Source organism: Anomaloglossus baeobatrachus, chromosome 11, assembly GCF_048569485.1.
Source record: "Anomaloglossus baeobatrachus isolate aAnoBae1 chromosome 11, aAnoBae1.hap1, whole genome shotgun sequence".
NCBI classification, from domain to species: Eukaryota; Metazoa; Chordata; class Amphibia; order Anura; family Aromobatidae; genus Anomaloglossus; species Anomaloglossus baeobatrachus.
The window spans coordinates 74534783-74555602 of NC_134363.1; the positions used below are offsets into that span (position 1 = coordinate 74534783).

Consider the following 20820-nt stretch of genomic DNA (forward strand, 5'->3'; position numbering starts at 1 on the left):
GTCAGTACCCACTACTCGCATGGCTAGAGCTTTAAAGTCTAAGAAAGTCATGTTTGGATTTTGCGCTGCTAGCATGCGGAGTTGACTTTGTACTAGCCTGGAGTCCAAACCTTCTATGAATCTGTCAGTGATTATGTTTTCTGCAGCAGCAGGATCTACAGTGTCTATTTGCTGTAAAGCCCTGTAGGCAGACTGAAGGGCTAGTGCGTAGTCCCTAAGAGTCTCACCTGGTCCCTGACATCGGTTGTAAAATTTGAGACGAACCTCGGTGGGTGATTGGCGTTCAAATTGTTTTCTCAGGCGGGTGAGGATCTGTTCTACATTGGTTTTCTCGGTAGATGGCCAGGAATGGACTTCCTCAGCAGCTGGTCCATCAAGCTGTCCCAGGAGAAGTTGTACCTGCTGATGGGGAGAAAGTGAGAAAAGCTCAAGAGAATACATAATCTTTTCTTTGAACCCAGCAAGTGTATGAGGATCTCCTCTGTAGCTTTGTAGACTAGAGGTTCCAATGAAGAATGGCATGCTGGTAGCCATGACAGGGGCTGGAACTTGGTTGGCGGCATTAGCCCGTTCCACTGGAGCACTAGCTGATGATGATGATGATACAGAGTTAACAGACTCGGCCTGGTCATTATGAAGAGGTTCAGACATTTTGGTGATGAGGAAAGTACTGTCTCTTTAAGAATAATGATGACACTGTAGCTTTAAGGGATGCACTGTTATGCACCAACACAGTCTCTGAGATGGAAGGCTCCCCCTCTTGAATATAGCACTGCTGTGAATGAGGATTTGCACTTATTTGAGTAACTTGGAAGGCAGGAGAGTAGAACAGCTAGTGCATGTGCTGTTAACCCCAGCATAAAACAGAAAACAGTCTTTGGCAGTATTCACTGGCAAGATAGAGGTTAATGAGCAATGCTGAGACTTGTAGTGCAGTAAGAGAAGATAGGCACAGAGGAACGATCCTGTTCGTGACGCCAAATTCGACCTTTGTAAGGGCCCAGGGACAGAGGACCTCAAATGATGTGTGGGGCCCCGAGGTTCGGTGTCGGTGCAGCGGCGCATTACCTTCAGGGACTCCACGCGGCTGGATCTTGTCACAGGTAGGAAATCCTCTATTTTGATTGTCGTGACGCCACTCTCAGAATTGCGGTCAGTGGAGACCGCCACTGCAGGTTAGGGGTGCCTGGGGCTGATAGTAGGTGCAGTCAGTTGTAATAGCCTCCTGAGAGTGAGGCATGCCCCAGGGTCCCGTGTAGGTGTGTGGAACTACAAGTCGCAGAATGACTCACACGCACAAGCAGGATGTCTTTCAGGGATTTTACTCACTGATGGTGGCAGGGTGAGTAACCCGGGCGTAGCTGGGATGAACCAGGCTGGAACCAGGTGTCCTTCAGGCTGACTTATGAGGGTGGCTACCAACTCGCCTTCCTTAGCCCGTTGTGTTTTGGGGTAACCCCTGCTTGAAGCCCTGCTGGGGTCGCCCAGGGAAGTTGCTGGTGCCTCTCTCCCCTTCTTTTTGGCCCGTTTGCTTGTAGCCTGGACCAGGTCACTCCGGCTGCTTGCCTCCTGTGAGCTATGGGCCCTCACTTTGCTACGTGGCTGCGGACTCTGTGGTGTTGTCTTGGGGGTGTAAAGTGCCCCCTCATGCAGGTTTGGCAAAGGACAGGTGGATCTATCCCTGCACCGGGACCTGTTACCCGTTTGGGCCTGGTATCTCCCTGACAGTCTCCTTACTTTCCACTCCGTTGCTCTCTCTTTAGCCGTGTGTGGATTTCAGGCAGCACTACCAGGTGACCGTTCTCCCCCGTCGGTAGTCACTGCGCGTACGTTGTCAGAATTGTGTAGAGCTACAGGGTCTGCTTCTGCCCTCCCTGAACTTCACCACTCAACTGTCTTCGGCTCACTCTTCCCTCCTCTCCTGTTCTTGCCTACGTCACCTAGCAACCAGGCTCTCCACCACACCCCTCGAGTGGAGATGGAGGCTTCGCCCCCTCCTGGGATCCCCAGGGGTCCTCTCAAAGGTAAATGTGTGAGACCTGATCACTATGCGCCTGTGTAGTCACACCTCGGTCAGCCTTCTGGATTACCTGTTTTGTACTGTCCCCAGCATGGGTGCAGTACTCAGTGGTGCCTGACCAGGTCAGGGGCGCCACATTCCCCCTTAGTTATCACCAGCACGTCCTCGGGCTGCAAGACAACATTTTAAAATGCGTAAAACAGTAAAACATGGTAAAACGTTTTAAAACCATCAGGTACCATGCATCACCTCCCTCCACCCACAAGTCCGTTAACCCACCCTAAACCCTCTCAGGCGGCAGGTCACCGGTTTCTTTTGGTAACCAGGTCTGGGCCATCAGCTTCCCCAGACCTTTCTTCCCATCTGCCTCTCCCGTTGGCCGCGCCTTCAGCCACTTCTGGCAGGATGTAAAGGCGGCTTTCATGGTCTGGTGGTTTCAGGGTATACCTGGCCCGGTGGAGCCGCGCCTTCAGCCACTTCTGGCAGGATGTAGAGGCGGCCTCCACAGTTGGTGCTGACCAGGTACCCTCTTTGTGGTGGAGAGTCAGGCCCCATAAACAGGCGTGCTCCCTGGTAGTGGTTGTACCTCTGGGGTAACTATAAACACTGCGAGAGTTTGTGGCTATAGCCAGTTCATAGCCTTAAAGGGAAGGTGTCGCGGTTTTTTATTTTTGTATTAAAAATAGTGATTATGAAATCAAGTATTTCTAATACAAAATGAAAATCGCAGCTTATTTAGTTTTTATGTAATTCTTATTTTACTGGAGGCACTGGGGGCTGCCATGCTGGAATTGCCGTGTGTGTAACGACAGTAACTCCTTCCTTTATGGCAGCCCCTGTGCATAGACTCTGATAGTCGGGCTCCGACCCCTTGCAATACATTACAGTGGGCGTCTGCTGTGACGTGGACGCGCCCCCTGGGCTGTCCAGAACACAAGAGGGAAGGAGTTCAGCGCCATTATTGTGGAGCTCACAGCGTGTGCTGTTTGCTCCACTTTACCCCTGTCACCCGCCGAAATGTGTAAGTACGGGCCACCTCCCCTCCCCTCCCCTTGTTACAGTCTCTGATGACACCCCATCCCTCCGTTCTCCCCAGCCCCTGCTCTGCCCCAGCTACTGACGCCGCCCCTCCCCCCTGCCGTTACCGTCTCCAATGACACCTCCGTTCTCCCAAGTCCCCTCTCTGCCCGCCGCCGCAGCTCACCCGGCTCTGCCCGCCGCCGCTCACCCGGCTCTGGCCGCCGCAGCTCACCCGGCTCTGGCCGCCGCAGCTCACCCGGCTCTGCCCACCGCAGCTCACCCAGCTCTGCCCGCCACCGCAGCTCACCCGGCTCTGCCCACCGCAGCTCACCCAGCTCTGCCCGCCACCGCAGCACACCCGGCTCTGGCCGCCACCGCAGCTCACCCGGCTCTGGACGCCGCCGCCGCAGCTCACCCGGCTCTGGCCGCCGCCGCCGCAGCTCACCCAGCTCTGCCCGCCGCCGCAGCATACCCGGCTCTGGCCGCCGCAGCTCACCCGGCTCTGGCCGCCGCAGCTCACCCGGCTCTGCCGTGTGTGTGTGTGTGTGTCACAAGGTCCCCATCAGGGGTGATGTGTGTGTGTGATGTGTGATGTGTGATGTGTGTGTGTGTGATGTGTGTGTGTGTGATGTGTGATGTGTGTGTGTGTGATGTGTGTGTGTGTGATGTGTGTGTGTGTGATGTGTGATGTATGTGTGATGTGTGTGTGTGTGTGTGTGGCACAAGGTCCCCATCAGGGGTGATGTGATTGTGTGTGTGTGATGTGTGATATGTGTGATGTGTGTGTGTGTGATGTGTGTGTGTGTGATGTGTGTGTGTGTGATGTGTGATGTGTGTGTGATGTGTGTGTGTGTGATGTGTGTGTGTGTGATGTGTGTGTGTGTGATGTGTGATGTGTGTGTGATGTGTGTGTGTGTGATGTGTGTGTGTGTGATGTGTGTGTGTGTGATGTGTGTGTGTGTGATGTGTGATGTGTGTGTGTGTGATGTGTGTGTGTGTGATGTGTGTGTGTGTGATGTGTGTGTGATGTGTGTGTGTGTGTGTGGCACAAGGTCCCCATCAGGGGTGATGTGATTGTGTGTGTGTGATGTGTGATATGTGTGATGTGTGTGTGTGTGATGTGTGTGTGTGTGATGTGTGATGTGTGTGTGATGTGTGTGTGTGTGATGTGTGTGTGTGTGATGTGTGTGTGTGTGATGTGTGATGTGTGTGTGATGTGTGTGTGTGTGATGTGTGTGTGTGTGATGTGTGTGTGTGATGTGTGTGTGTGTGTGTGTGTGGCACAAGGTCCCCATCAGGGGTGATGTGATTGTGTGTGTGTGATGTGTGATGTGTGTGTGTGTGTGGCGCACAAGGTCCCCATCAGGGGTGATGTGATTGTGTGTGTGTGTGTGTGTCACAAGGTCCCCATCAGGGGTGATGTGTGTGTGTGTGTCACAAGGTCCCCATCAGGGGTGATGTGTGTGTGTGTGTGTGTGTGGCACAAGGTCCCCATCAGGGGTGGGGTGTGTGTGTGTGTGTGTGTGTGTGTGTGTGCGCGCGCGCCACTGCATGTGAGTACCTGTGTGTGTACCGGTGATACTGTCTGCAGGGTTGTGTATCTAATCCTCTCCTGTGTGACACTGTCTGCTGAGCTGTGTATCTAATCCTGTCCTGTGTGATATTGTCTGCTTAGCCATGTATCTAATGCTCCTGAGTGATACTATCTGCTGAGCCATGTATCTAATCCTATCCTGTGATACTGTCTGCTGAGCCGTGTATCTAATCCTCTCCTGTGTGATACTGTCTGCTGAGCTGTGTATCTAATCCTCTCCTGTGTGATATTGTCTGTTGAGCTGTGTATCTAATCCTGTCCTGGGTGATGCTGTCTGCTGAGCCGTGTATCTAATCCTGTCGTGTGATATTGTCTGCTGAGCTGTGTATCTAATCCTCTCCTGTGTGATACTGTCTGCTGAGCCGTGTATCTAATCCTCTCCTGTGTGATAGTCTGCTGAGCTGTGTATCTAATCCTCTCCTGTGTGATACTGTCTGCTGAGCTGTGTATCTAATCCTGTCCTGTGTGATATTGTCTGCTGAGCTGTGTATCTAATCCTATCCTGTGTGATACTGTCTGCTGAGCTGTGTATCTAATCCTGTCCTGTGTGATATTGTCTGCTGAGCTGTGTATCTAATCCTATCCTGTGTGATACTGTCTGCTGAGCTGTGTATCTAATCCTGTCCTGTGATATTGTCTGCTGAGCTGTGTATCTCATCCTATCCTGTGTGATACTGTATGCTGAGCTGTGTATCTAATCCTATCCTGTGATACTGTCTGCATAGCTGTGTATCTAATCCTCTCCTGTGTGATACTGTCTGCTGAGCTGTGTATCTAATCCTATCCTGTGTGATACTGTCTGCTGAGCTGTGTATCTAATCCTGTCCTGTGTGATACTCCTGCTGTCCTTGGTGACACTTTAGACATTTCTGGTCACCAGGAAAATGGCTGTGCACTGTGTCCCTATATGTCATTCTCTGTTATCTGTTGTAAACACTCAGATTAGGAGGGGGTAGGCGTGCCATCACACATAGGAGAGCAGACTCCGCCCACTTTACGGCAGGCTGTAATCTGAGCTTTTTATACAGTGAAAATTCAGTAGGATTTCAGAAGCTGCTCCCCCTAGTGTTTAACAGTGGAAAATATCAAACTTTTTAATTTTTTTCTTTATATTTTGCACAATTAAAAAAAAATAATAATATTTAAACAAAACATTTAAACATTATTACTTTACATTTTTTCAGTTATTATTTTTATTTTTTTTTGACGATACCTTCCCTTTAAGGTTCATGGGTTAAAGTGCAAAAGGGTTTCTCACACAAGTTCATGTGGGCACGTGCTTAAACTTGAACGTTGCAAAACTTTTCAAACTGCTGTAGTTTTCTTTACTTTTCTCTACTCCATTCCACCAGGGCTTTTGCCTATTGGGCTTTGGCACCTGACATTTTCTATGTTTCTGTCGTCTGTTTCTTTTTCTGTATCCTCATCTTCTGTTGTTGAGATAGCAGGTTTACTGTAGGGATTTCTGGGGCAGGGTGTGACATCTAGTGCGTACCATCCGCGTTCTCCTTGGTGCTTTGTAAATTCTACTGAATCTCCTATCTGTAGGTTTCTTCCTGGGTGTCCTCTGGGTAAATGTGCTCTAACATCCCTTCTGTTCACAAAGATGCCCTCTTTTACACCAGGTGCTACTATAAAGCCATATCCAGACCTTAGATTGAAGTCTTCTACAACTCCTCGACAAAGTGGGCCTCTGACCTGCGATTTGGCTCTTCTCAAGGACCGCTTTTCCTCTAAGTCTCTGGCCGTGACCTCGTCCTTCTCCTCGGGAGACTGCTGTGCAGGTGGATCCCTTGTCCTGCTGCGGCGCCGTGTTCTGCGGGCTGGGTCCTGCCTGGCTGCTATCTCACCGCTTGCAGGCTCCCAGGTGATGTAACTGGACAGATCTTCCTCAGCGGAGGATGTCGGGCCCTCTTCATCCCAGCGGGAGTACGGCAGCATCTCTGGCTCTTGGACTGGTGCTGCATCCACTGCTGATGGCTCTGGGGTCAGCTTCTCAGCTTCCTGGCCTCCTCTCCCCCTTAGTTCTTCTGGGCACTCCTCTTGTGGCAGCGCTAGGGATGGATTTTCATCAGCAGGCCAGGGCGGGGGACCCTTTGGCATGAATGTTGCAGGAGTCTTCCTGTGAGTATGCGGAGGGAGCAGATACCGGTCCACCATCTCCTTTGGGAAGTGGGCCTCTAGATCAGCCTTCAGCTTCCAGTATTCGGGGTCCTCCCCCAGCAGGGACTTCCTAGCAGGGACTTCCTTGGGCTGGGGAGCGGTGTCTGCTCTGGCCTTGCAGGCCGGGGTAAATAGTTGTACGGTCTTGTCTTGGCGGGCCGAGCCTGGCGTGGCAGCGGCCTGGTCTTGGCGGGCCGAGCCTGGCGTGGCAGCGGCCTGGATTGGCGTCGCAGCTGCGATGGGATCTGTGCGGGCCGGGCTGGGCGCTTCTGCGGCCTGGATTGGCGTCGCAGCTGCAGCCGGTCCTTGGCGGGCCGCACCTGACGTGGCTGCGGCCCGGTTCAGCACCTCACTTGCGGCGCGGACGAGCGTCGCTGCTGCGGTGGGGTCTTGGCGGGCCGGGCCTAGCATGGCGGCGGCCTGGGTCAGCGTCACACCTGCGGCGTGGAGGAGGGTCGCGGCGGCAGCCGGATCTTTGCGGGCCGGGCTGGGCATCGTTGCGGCGGCCTGGGCTCGGCGGGCCGCACCTGGCGTGGCTGCGGCCTGATTCAGCGTTGCAGCGCCGGGCGCCTCTTCAGGGACCGCGGGCATGGCAGCAAGGGTCGGGGCACTCGCGCTGACAGGGGCAACACAGGACTCACCCATCGGTAACATCGTCGGGGCCTGAGTCGTCGCCGCTCGGTCTGGCACTCGTCGTGCGGTTCCCCTCTCGTAGGCCTGAACCGCCGCAGCCATCTCCTGCAGCTCCGCACGTCCCTCTCGGATCTGCTGCACGATCCTCGCTTCCAGTCGGTTACTGAACTGGGCAAGCTCCCAGGACCACCAGGCAGCGGAACCCGGCTCTGGGCTCCTATCTTCAGACGCCATCTTCACCACGTCGTCGCCGCTCTGCAGATCTTTTCTCAGCAGCAGACCTCCGACTCTTCCTTGCAGTCTCAGTGCCAGTTCCTTCACTGCCTTGAACTCTTCTCCCAACAGCAGGCTTATCAGTTTCTGCTCTGCCTTTTCCAGCAGCAGGCTTATGGCTCCCTTTCCTTCCCGACGTCTCTGAACGCCTCCGCTCTCATCACTTGCGAGACCAGGACTCTTCAGGGGATCTCTGGGTAGCCACGCCTCTTCGTGGGCGGTAACTTCTCCCAGCGCGGGCTGCTGTTGTTTTTCAGCGCGCTTTTCATGGTGGCAATATGGCGGCGCTTCCAATTTTCCAAGCGGACCGCCCAGGCACATGGTCACCTGTCTGAACAGGTCTAGTCCTTATCCTGTTCGTGACGCCAGATGTGTGGGGCCCCGAGGTTCGGTGTCGGTGCAGCGGCGCATTACCTTCAGGGACTCCACGCGGCTGGATCTTGTCACAGGTAGGAAATCCTCTATTTTGATTGTCGTGACGCCACTCTCAGAATTGCGGTCAGTGGAGACCGCCACTGCAGGTTAGGGGTGCCTGGGGCTGATAGTAGGTGCAGTCAGTTGTAATAGCCTCCTGAGAGTGAGGCATGCCCCAGGGTCCCGTGTAGGTGTGTGGAACTACAAGTCGCAGAATGACTCACACGCACAAGCAGGATGTCTTTCAGGGATTTTACTCACTGATGGTGGCAGGGTGAGTAACCCGGGCGTAGCTGGGATGAACCAGGCTGGAACCAGGTGTCCTTCAGGCTGACTTATGAGGGTGGCTACCAACTCGCCTTCCTTAGCCCGTTGTGTTTTGGGGTAACCCCTGCTTGAAGCCCTGCTGGGGTCGCCCAGGGAAGTTGCTGGTGCCTCTCTCCCCTTCTTTTTGGCCCGTTTGCTTGTAGCCTGGACCAGGTCACTCCGGCTGCTTGCCTCCTGTGAGCTATGGGCCCTCACTTTGCTACGTGGCTGCGGACTCTGTGGTGTTGTCTTGGGGGTGTAAAGTGCCCCCTCATGCAGGTTTGGCAAAGGACAGGTGGATCTATCCCTGCACCGGGACCTGTTACCCGTTTGGGCCTGGTATCTCCCTGACAGTCTCCTTACTTTTCACTCCGTTGCTCTCTCTTTAGCCGTGTGTGGATTTCAGGCAGCACTACCAGGTGACCGTTCTCCCCCGTCGGTAGTCACTGCGCGTACGTTGTCAGAATTGTGTAGAGCTACAGGGTCTGCTTCTGCCCTCCCTGAACTTCACCACTCAACTGTCTTCGGCTCACTCTTCCCTCCTCTCCTGTTCTTGCCTACGTCACCTAGCAACCAGGCTCTCCACCACACCCCTCGAGTGGAGATGGAGGCTTCGCCCCCTCCTGGGATCCCCAGGGGTCCTCTCAAAGGTAAATGTGTGAGACCTGATCACTATGCGCCTGTGTAGTCACACCTCGGTCAGCCTTCTGGATTACCTGTTTTGTACTGTCCCCAGCATGGGTGCAGTACTCAGTGGTGCCTGACCAGGTCAGGGGCGCCACAGTTCTATATGTCACAGTTGCTGTTCTGGCACAAGGGTGCAGGGGCCATGTTCCCTGGGTGGTCTACAAGGCCCTGATGTTCCCTGCTATCCACCCCCACACAGTATCCAATGTTCCCTGCTATCCACCCCCACACAGTATCCACAGAAGATGGATAGTCCACAGACACGGTCTTGGGGATAACAGTTGCTTTAATACAGCAGGAACAAAAGAAAACAACACGGAATATACAGTATGTTTCACGGTCTTTTGTGGGTAGGCCACAGCAAATACAGCTTGGTGTTGAATGCTGAAGTGTAATTAGGGTTCTGTAGCTTTAAGAGCACAATTTGCTTCAGATGTAATACTGGTATGCCTTTAGAAGCAGGTTCAGAGTCTCTTGAGCTTAGAGGGTAGATATAATAAGATTGTACAGACCTGGAGTCCTGGGGTTAATTTTACTGCTAGTTCAGACACGTGCAGTACATGTAAGCAAATGTAGAAAGTTGCCCAGCGCGCTACGGGGACCGGACGGCTGGTGCGTGGACAATGGCATGAAAGCCACTAATATTGCAGTGGGGTGGGAGACCCTCAAACTTCCCCAATCTGCATGTGTGTCGCCCTGGACAAGCCAGGGGCCACAGAGAACAACACAACACACCCCACACTCCCTGCAGGCACATCAAGGTCAGACACAAAACCCTTGTTGCCTGCATCCAGGGGCTGATGTCCACACCAGGGGGTGGAGCCAGGGGGTTTGTCTCCGCCCACCGAGGAGTTCACAGTCCTGGAGGTGGGAAAACCAGGCAGATCAGTTTGAGGAGGGAAGAGATAGGGTTTGGAGAGGAGAGAGAGCAGTTGAGTAGTGAAAGTGGAAAGAGGAAAGTGACAGCTAAAGAGCCTGAAGTTGGTCCGGGTGTGTGGCCCGGACGAGACAGCAAGGTTGGCAGACGGTGGTGACCATCTGCAGGAGCGGCCGATTGGAGTATACCGTAAGGACCGTGGACGGGTGGTGGCCCGGCGGTACCGGACCGGTACACAAAGAAAAGCCAGCACCAGTGGCAGGGGCCTTTCGGACCCCGGCAAGGCTAGGAGTCGCCGTGAAGTTGCCGAATCCGTTAATGAAGGGGACCTCCGGGTTTCCAAACAGTCAAGTCCCGACAGAAGGCAACAGTCCAACCCAGTGAGAGAGACACCGCCACCGCCAAGGCAACCGTTTCTCAGGGCCAGCGCCTGCGGGCAAAAAGGGCTCCCCCGGCTCACATCCAAGTCGGGGAGCGGGTTACCGGTGGGAACCCATCGAGACCGTAAGACAGCGTAGGTGCAGGAAAAAGACAGTCACCCCTAACCTGCAGGGAACTACAACACCGCAGCCGTCCGAGGGACCCGTCCATCCAGCCGCTTGTTTTACCGTGAACTGTGTCATCATCATTGGGCTGAGTGAGTACCTCCATGCCGTGCGGCACAGCGCTGCCCCTGCGACCCTGCATCTCAACAGCCCTCGCAACCCGCCTGTCATCAACCCTTACCCCATCACCGGGCCTCAGGACAACCAACCCCCTACCCACGGAGGGGAGGATTAACAACTAAAGCTGCTCCCTGTCACCGCTCCCGGGATCCCCGTCCAGAGCAGCGGTGGTGTCTACGCAATCACCACAACCGTGGGTGGCGTCACGGACAATATCCCCAAAACCCCAAAAATCACCCCTTTTCACTCACGGGCGAGGAGCGCCGCTCGAGTCCCCGGGATCCAGCCCATCGCTCGAGCCACCGAGCAGCAGCAGCCGCAGCAGCCGCAGCAGCAGCGGCAGCCGGACCCGAGCAGTGGGAGAAGCGCAGCGTCCCCTCCTCCGCCCGCGACACATGCAGTAGGGTCTTGTATATAATCAGTATGCCCTACTGTCTGAAGAGATGCACAATGTATATCTGGCCAGTGAGGATTCATGATAGGAAGCCTTCAGCATATTGGCTGTAAAAGTCAGTAAATGGTGAAATTCTAGGCCTCGGCCTAGGAGGAGTCTTGTGGTGAAGAGAAACTCCACATAATGTCTTCCCTCAGAGGAGACTCAGCCAGAACCAGAACATTCCAGTTCTTTCCAGACAGAGGCTGGAGAATAGCTCCACCTATTGAGCCATGTGACCAAGAACTAGCCAATAGGATAACACCCAATGAACACTTCAGATTCTTACAGTTTTCACCAGTAGATGGTGCTAGAACACAACAAATGAAAAATGCTTTACTTATAAGATATAGCATAATATTACATATAAGTGAATGTACTTAAAGAAACAGACACAATCTGGACCGGGCCACTACACAAACACAGCTAGGCCAAGATTTGAATAAAAATGCATATCTAATCAAGAGACAGTTTCCTTTCAGGGAGTATGCTAGAGGCCAGTGTGTGACTACAGCAGATATATGGTCTGAATGGTCATCAAGGCTGCATGCAGTGGGTGACCTGTGGCAGACAAGAGTAAGAAGACTGGAATCAGGATAGCATGATCCAATGTAATCTACCGAGATACAGAGTAAGGGACTGCATTAGGTCCAGGGACCGACCTTCGAATTTATGTAACCTAATTAGATGGGTCCGAATAAGACTTTTAGCAGTCAGCCCTGAAGGATGTATAGCTTCTAAAGGTAATGGGCCAAAGTGGAATTACACATGAGACAAGAGACTGTCACGGGGTAGAGTTCCCAAGCATCTGAAAGCTTGAAGCTTGAATTCTGCCATAGTATCACACTCCTCTCCTCTACGATACAAATCAGACACAGAACCCTAGGGAGGGTACAATGGTTTCAACAAACTGCACCATGGAGCTCAGCTGGGTTGTCCAAATGTTAGCCAGAGCTGTGAGAAGAGATGTGTCTGAAAAAGGTGTGCTAAGGCTACTGTGTGTAGTGTGTTACTGAAATGTACAAGAAGTTATGCCCACTACCTGCTGTGAATAGTTGTCTTTGAAGAACCGTTAAGTAAAACTATGTTGATTTTAAAGAACTGCTGGTCACTATGTCTATATAAGTCATCATTTGGTCCTGGCGAAACCATTGACATCATGCTGACTCTATAGGTGCACCACCCCAGCCATGACCTCATCTTTCATGTAGCATGCTGGGCCGTTGCCCACAACTTCTGTCCCATGCCATGCTACATATATAAATGCAATGCTTGTGAGGCAAGGATTAAAAAATGGCGCAGCTGCCAAGGCACTGAATTTTATTAAAAAAGTGATCTTTATTTCTACGCATTTTGGAGATACAGCTCCTTCATCGGTGAAAAAAATCACAGATGCACATCTGTACTTTTTTCCTGATGAAGAAGCTGTATCTCCGAAATGCGTAGAAATAATGATCACTTTTAATGAAATTCAGTGCCTTGCAGCAGGGCATTTTTTAACCCTTTCCTCAGAAGCATTGCATCTACTTCTATCCACTGGGAATTGCTGCAGTTGTGTTTACCATATGCGATTCATAGTAATTGTGACTGTTCACAACTGCCCAAGGTGAGCAAGCTCACTTTTCACTTTTATTCCTCTACTCAGATATAACCCCATTTGCGCCTCTTTTCCTTCCAGTCTTTTACAGCATCTTACACTGATGTAGACCAATGACCAATCCCTGATTTATTAATAAGGTTTGAGGCTGTCAATACGGATAGCTCACTGATCAATGTAATGGTTTAGCTCAGATGATTGATTGTTTTTTTACATATTAAATGTGATGATCAGCATGTAGAAAAAATAAAGCTTGCGCATGTCTGATCTATTTTTTGAATCAGACTTGCCAATTATACTCTATGGATGCAAAAAAACAGATACCCACCAATTTACAAACTGATGGTACAGTATATCACAAAATACTTTAATATACATTTTCTTGCGACAACACTGGTGCCAGATTCCCACAATGGTAAGGAGCTACTTGGGAGTTATCAGTCAGCATCAGACTGCGGACCGTACAGGAACTACAGTAAAGGGGGCTTTACACGCTGCGACATCGCTAATGCGGAGTCGTTGGGGTCACGGAATTTGTGACGCACATCCGGCCGCATTAGCGATGTTGCTGCGTGTGACACCGATGAGCGATTTTGCATCGTTGCAAAAACGTGCAAAATCGCTCATCGGTGACATGGGGGTCCATTCTCAAAAATCGTTACTGCAGCAGTAACGATGTAGTTCGTCGCTCCTGCGGCAGCACACATCGCTATGTGTGACGCCGCAGGAATGAGGAACCTCTCCTTACCTGCCTCCCGGCCGCTATGAGGAAGGAAGCAGGTGGGCGGGATGTTCCGGCCACTCATCTCCGCTCCTCCGCTTCTATTGGGCGGCCGCTCAGTGACGGCGCTGTGACGCCGCACGGACCGCCCCCTTAGAAAGGAGGCTGTTCGCGGGTCACAGAGACGTCGCCGGGCAGGTAAGTATGTGTGACGGGTCTGCGCGATGTTGTGCAGCACGGGCAGCGATTTGCCCGTGTCGCACAACAGATGGGGGCGGGTACCCACGCTAGCGATATCGGGACCGATATCGCAGCGTGTAAAGTAGCCTTAAGGCTTTGGTTCCACTTGCGTTTTGCACGGACGTGTGTAATTCGATAAAACATTGCAATGCACTTACACCAATGTAAAGCTATGGGGTAGTGTCCATCTGAGATTGATTTTTCATGCCATATTGGCATGAGAAAAGAATCGCTATATGCTGTGTTTGGCAGGATTCTCAGATCAAACGCACTCATACAAGTCTATGTGTGTATGCGTGAAACATCGCACTGCACTCGGATGCAGAGAAGAGAGAAAAAGTACTCACTCTCTCATCTCCACAGCTGTGATCCGATTGCAAATAGCATGACACTCAGCTCACACCCGCAGCGGAGTGGGAGCCGAGGGTCATTAGCATATAGGACAAGAAAAGTGGGACCGAGGCCTAATGATGAGAGTTAAGGCCCTGTCACACACAGAGATAAATCTTTGGCAGATCTGTGGTTGCAGTGAAATCATGGACATATTGTTCCATTTGTACACAGCCACAAACCGGGCACTGATAGTCCACAATTTCACTGCAACCACAGATCTGCCGCAGATTTATCTCTGTGTGTGACAGGGCCTTTAGTCAGTATCACAAATAGACATTTACATTCAGGTACCTTATAGATGATGTTGTCTCTGATTGGAGTCATTTCATTCTTTTCTACATCTTGTCTAGACGCCATGATGACTTTTCCCATCTATAGTTCATCTCTGCAGACTTCCATCTTCTCCTTTCTTCTTCAGCACATTCTGGTACAATACCCTTAAAAATAGCAGAATGATCAGAATACTCCTATATAAAAATATCTGCCTTACACTGTGCCTCACAATAAATAATGGCCCCTCACTGTGTTCTCTGCACAAAATATGACTCACATACTGTCCCTCTTATGGTACATGCCCTACACATTTCCCTCTCCTTTTCAAACTGAGCCCTCTCTTCACACTGACCTCTACACTGTGTCCTCTTATACTGCACAGTCTTTATACTGTGCCCAGTCATCACACTCCCCCACCTCACTATGGCCTCATACTAACTGTACCCACAAGTTATCCCCTCTCCATACTGCCCCCCCGCCCACCACTGCCCATTCTCTATTCTGTGCCCCCTTACATTTTTCTCATCCCATATTGTCTCCTCACCACCTCCGCACTTAGCCCCCCTCACGCACATACTGTGCCCGTATACATTTCCCCCTCACTACCCATATTGTGTCTGCACCCATCCTGCCCACTTGCTCCTTATACCATGTCATCAAATTTGCCCCCTTGCTCTTTATTTTGTGTCCCCAAAATTTCTGTCCCCTGTTTTCTCCACACACTAAGTCAGTATACATTACCCCAATCGCTCCCCATACTATGACTGTATAATCCCCCCTCACCCTCTCTCCCCATACTGTGTTCATAAATATTCCACCTTCCCATCCTCTCTCCCCACACTGTGTCAATAGATACTTCCCCCTCCCCACCCTCTCTCTCCCATACTCTGTCAAAAGATATTTCCACCTCTCCACCCTCTCTCCCTACAGTGTGTCCACAGATACTTCTCCCTCTCCACCCACTCTCCCTACAGTGTGTCCATAGATACTTCCCCCTCTCCATTACATTTTAATTGTATAAAGGACAGATTTGGGGGACATTATAAGAATACAGGAGCCAGTATAGAGGACATTATACGTATATGGGATCCAGAATTGGGAGCCATTTTAAGTATTTGGGAACCAGAATGGGATCAAGTGTATGAGCCAGAGTACATTATAAATGTATAGTGCCCAAAATTGGGTTCATTCTAAGTATATGGAGGCCAAAATTGGGGAACACTATAAATGTATGGGGGCCAAACTGTGGGATGTTAGTTGTATGGAGGCCAGATTTGGGGGATATTATTAGTTTATGGGATCAAAGTGGGGGAATAAATGAATGTATAGGCCATCAAAGGGGGACCTCAGTAATTTCTCGCTTGTGGCTCCATATATTAAAGCCTGCTTTACACCTTTCAATTAAGCATACAATATCATATGCGATGTGACACGCCGCCATCGTATGTGCGACACGTTCAATTTGTTGACCGTGTCGCACAATCGATTAAAAGCTGTCACACGTACTTACCCTTCCATACGACCTCGCTGTGAGCAGCGAACATGCACTTCCTGGAGTGGGAGGGACGTTCGGCGTCACACCGACATCACACGGCAGCTGGCCAATAGAAGCGGAGGGGCGGAGATAAGCGGGACGTAAACATCCCGCCCACCTCTTTCCTTCCGCATTGCCGGCGGCACGCAGGTAAGATCTGTTCATCGTTCCCGGGGTGTCACACACTGCAATGTGTGCTGCCTCGGGAACATTGAACAACCCAACGTACAATTTTTAGGAAATGAACGACGTGTATGCGATGAACGGTTTTACATTCAATCACAGTCGCACGTAGCTGTCACATGCTACAACACCACTAATGATGCCGGATGTGCGTCACTTACGACGTGACCCCGCCGACAAATCGTTAGATATGTTGTAGCGTGCAAAGCCCGCTTTACAATGTTTCCCATTATGGCTACATAATTGAAGGATATTATAGTTGTATAGGGATCAGAAGTGGGAGATATTATTAGTGAGGTGCAGAATTAGGGGACATTATACATGCATTAGTGACAGAATTGGTGGACATTATAGGTATATGTGGGCAAGAATTGGAGGACATTATAAGTGTATGGGGGCCAGAATGTGGGACATTAGGGTCTGTGCGCATGTTTCGTATTTACATGCATTTATGCAGCACTCTGAACTGCAGCATAAACGCATGCGGTCTGCGTCCCCAGCAAAGTCTATGAGAATTAAGCAAATTCCATACTCACGTTGCATTTTGAAACGCAGCGTTTTGGATGCCAAATTTTTTACAAAATCGATGCGTTCTAAAAAGCAACATGTCACTTCTTTTGTGCGTTTTTGGATGCTTTTTTTCTCTCTGTCTCTGGGAGAGCAAGCATCCAGAACTTAACAAATCTGAATTCAAAATGCATTCAAAATGCATCCAAAATGCACATGCAGTGACAAAACGCTGTGTGTTATTTGTCACGCCAGATCATAACGTGCGCACATACCCTTATAAGAATATAGATGCCTGAATGGGCAATATTATAAGCATATAGGGGCAAGAATGGTTGACAGTTTTAGGCTGGGAAGGGGCCAATAATTATGCCCTTGCCCAGTGTGCTAATATCAGCCCCCGGCTGTCTGCTTTATCTTGGCTGATTATCAAAAACAAGGTTGACCCCCAAGTAATTTTTTTTAAATGATTTATTTATTTTGTTTCCATCAGTGACCTAGAAGTTAGATATACATCCAAGAGTCTTAAGGGTGCTTTACACTCTGCGACATCGCTAGCGATCTCGTTAGCGATGTAACACGCCAGATCGCACATATGATTTGCCGAGATCGCACATGTGACCGGCACTACAAAATGTGACCTATGTGCGATCTCGGCAAATCTTATCTGTGATCTGGCGTGTCACATCGCTAATGAGATCGCTAGCGATGTCGCAGAGTGTAAAGCACCCTTTACTCATGCTGTTCCAATTCTATTTGATCACTGTTTCCATCCATTTCAGCTATTTTCCTACCCTCCTCCCAGCCCTCAAGTTAGGCGTTTCCGAAAAAATGCTTGAGTTTCCCATTCTCTTCTATCATACTTATACTCAACTCAAGCCTGTTTCAGCATCCGTTCTGCTCGATTCGAGTACTGAGTACTCCAGAATTTTAGTGCTTGCTTATCACCAATTATTTCCGTTACCCTTCACAATTACTTACTATTTTGTGTTTGCATATTACATAAAATCCCAATAAAATACATTTATGTTTGTGGGTGTAACGTGAAAAGTAGTGGAAAAGTCCATGGGGTATAAATATTTTTCAAGACACTGTATGTGCTTTAACGCCCTAGTCTTTTTAATAAATGGGACATATGCCAAGGCTTCCTCAGAGCATTGGCCAAGAAAAGACTCGATTTGTTTTCATGTTCAAAAAATGTTATTCGATTTTAGAAAGAATCTCTCTGGGCCGCTCCACTGCTTTCACAGAGTTTTCCTAAAGAGTTTTAATACCACATGCATATTTGGCATTTGACGGCATTTACATAAGATTTCAAATTCACATAACTTTGGGAGAGTATGTATTGCCCCCTTTTCCCCATTTTAGTCGACAGCCAAAATTCTCCTCCATTGCTTTATATACAACATTATTGGGCCTTGCAAAACACAGCTAAGCTAGTCCTTGGGGTGAAATTATGATTTCAGTTCCTCCTGAACTTTGAAGTGTGTTTAAGTGACTCACATTTGATAATAAATGATAACCATTAAACGTATTACTCAATTAAATCGAATAAGTGTGAAATGTGACCTGTAGAGATAAACAAGTGTAATAATTAATCCGCAGGAATCAAAAGTACTATTAGTTCTGAACCTCCACTGACCTGAAGTGCACTGTATTTCTCCTGGTCTTGGGAGGTCTCTTTTTTCACTGTAGTAGAATCCTTTGGAAGGTGGAAATACGAATAAGCCGCTAATTTGTCTTCTGCCTAATAGTTTCCAGACAATACTCTTAGTTGGTAATCCACAGTGATTGCCCGCCACTGTCAGAGATGACCAGCATCAAAGAAACTAACAGCAGTCCCATGTAAGAGATGTCACTTGATACAGAAAGTGAGGCTGGTCAAATCTAATACTTTTAGTTTGGAGCTGTTATTTCAGTCTGCATAGTCATTTGAGAACTATATCTAGTGACTCCTCCTTAACTTTTCCTGCCAACAGCAGATTTTGCTGGAGGAAGAAGGAATGAACCTCTATGATCCCACTGATTTATACAAGAAGGAAATGCAAACCACAAGTGATCTCAGAGTACGGTTTCAGAAAGGGAAAAGTCTTCTATGCTTTCAAGCTTGAAATGCCTGGATAAAAAAATAATATTATGCTGAATAAAAGGAAAAATCAACCTGTGTCAAAGATGTTTTCAAGGCTGAGCACAGCAAATATGATAAATCTGAGTCACCTCTGGAGTCGTCCATAATTATAAAATAACCAGGAATGGTTAAAACAAAGAAAGGTAAAGAAGCTAAATTAAAATAGTTGAAAGAGTCATGGAAAAGGGGTGGGCACTGGACATGGTGGAGTGAGGACATGTTACCTCGGAGATCTCGTGCCCACTGCACTATCTTCTTCCCCTCACAGACCATGCTGCCCAGGAATGTCCCCTAAGAAGAAACCCTCCTCAGTGTCTTCTTCGGCTCTGTCTCCTGTGGGTGGACGACCTCCAGGAGGGCTGGCTCGCTTCCTCTCCTTCTCAGCCCCGAGTACCTCAAGAGCAGGCAGAAAGAAGATGGCGCCAGCCGGAGCCAAGCACACATCGGAGGGAAAGTCCGAGACATCCCATCAGAAGAAGATAAAGCTGGGGCCCGGGAGCCCACCAGAGATGGCGGAGCTTGCAGTGCTTGCACAGCCAGCGGTCTCGGTGGAGAATGAGATGCCGGGTGGACCCGACGGGGGTGGCCGTTGTCACGCAGACCGGCCTGCAGACTGGGGGTGCCGTGAACCCAGATATAAGTGTGTCTGTCCCGTGCCAGCAGCCGAGCTGCTCGGATCCGGATTCGCAGTGACTCGAGGGTCTCCGGACCTGGGGGTCGTGCGGCCACTCAAATGAAGGGGGGGGGTATTTACAAGGGATATTATAGAGTTTGTGACGCCACCTGTGGTATGTGGTAATTAGGAGTACCACCGCTACAGTTGGGAGTACCTGGGGATGATGGAATGGGGCAGCCAGGTGTTGTGACCCTCCACAGGTAGGAGGGATACCCCGGGGCTCGGTGATGGTAGGGGGAGTGCCCTTGGATGCAAGGGGGGTCACTGTTGTACTCACTTAGTCCATTAAGCTGACATCGACAACTGGTCAAACAAGTTACTGGACGCTGCTGCCACTGAGGGGAGCTTAGTTCGGGTCCCGCCCCCAATGGTGCTGCCTTATGAACCGTGACCTGCCTCCTGGCACTAAGTTTACTTCTTTGGTGGTCCCGGTAGTGTGAAATTTGCCGGGTACCGCTCCCCACTATGGCTAAGTGTGGGAGCTTGCTCTCAGGGCTCACGCTTGGGATTTTCTGGACCGTTTTGGTTGGAAAGTCCTATTTCCCTCGTTGCGCTAATGCCCCGATTTTGGAGCGGGTGGAGAGCGAATCTTGAAGGCTCCGTTCTCCACGGGTAAATTATCAGGTTGCCTGAAGCTACTCCCCGACCTAAGGTCCACGTACCCCGTCGTGCCTTGGTTCCAGCCCGGTGATGGTGCAAGGCTACCGGCTGTCCTCCTCGACAGATCTGTGCCCCTTGCCACGATCCCCTGTGACCGAGGGTCCAGCTCCTCTAGGCCCAGACCATCGTCTGCCACCTAGATTGCTTCCCAGGAGCCCTGCTCCTGACCTCCTCTCACTTTCACTTCTCAGACCCAACTCTCTCCTCTTGACACTCCTGACCTCTCCTCTCCAACCCCCCAGGTGGGCGACTCTATTCCACTCAAGCCATCCACTGGTGTTTTTGGTGGGTGTGGTGCAGGGTGTATCTAGTATGTGATTAGCTGATGTAGGCAACACCATGTAGTTAGGGACCCAAAACCAAGAAGGAGGTGGATACTGCAAGGGAGGGCAGATTGTGCAATACCCTGTGATGACCTGAGAGTCCAGGGGCGTCACATAAGTGGCACGCCTGACATAGGGATACCTGCAGTATTCCGGTCCTCCGGGGTCCCCAATTCATTGGAGGGCACACAGGGAGGCTCTGCAACCCCAGCAATGGATCCCCTTGACATACAGGACTTACAGGCCCTCAAGAAGCTCATCTTGGTCCTCCCCAGCAAACGAGATCTAGAGGAGGTAGTGGCCAGAATTTAACAGTCGCAGCTTAATGCCCTGGCATCCATGAGGGAGGACAAGGGGGTGATGGAGGACAGGATTACGACAACAGAGCAGGCCCAGGAGTCCCTGGAGCGAAGGATGTACAAGCTGGAGAGATACTGTGAATCCCATAACCTTTGCATGGGGGAACTAGCCCTGCTTCTAGATGACCAGGAGAATAGAAG

The 20820-nt window shown here is 50.5% G+C and overlaps 1 protein-coding gene across 1 annotated transcript in view; it reads right to left on the reverse strand.

Moving 5' to 3' along the window:
* The window catches only part of LOC142256868 (sulfotransferase 2B1-like), a 120926-nt gene extending 102590 nt beyond the window's left edge, over positions 1-18336 (reverse strand). The window contains exon 1 of the mRNA XM_075328812.1: positions 18176-18336. The gene's annotated coding sequence lies outside the window, so the exon portion shown is untranslated. The remainder of the gene's footprint in view (positions 1-18175) is intronic.
* Between the last annotated feature and the right edge of the window lie 2484 nt (positions 18337-20820).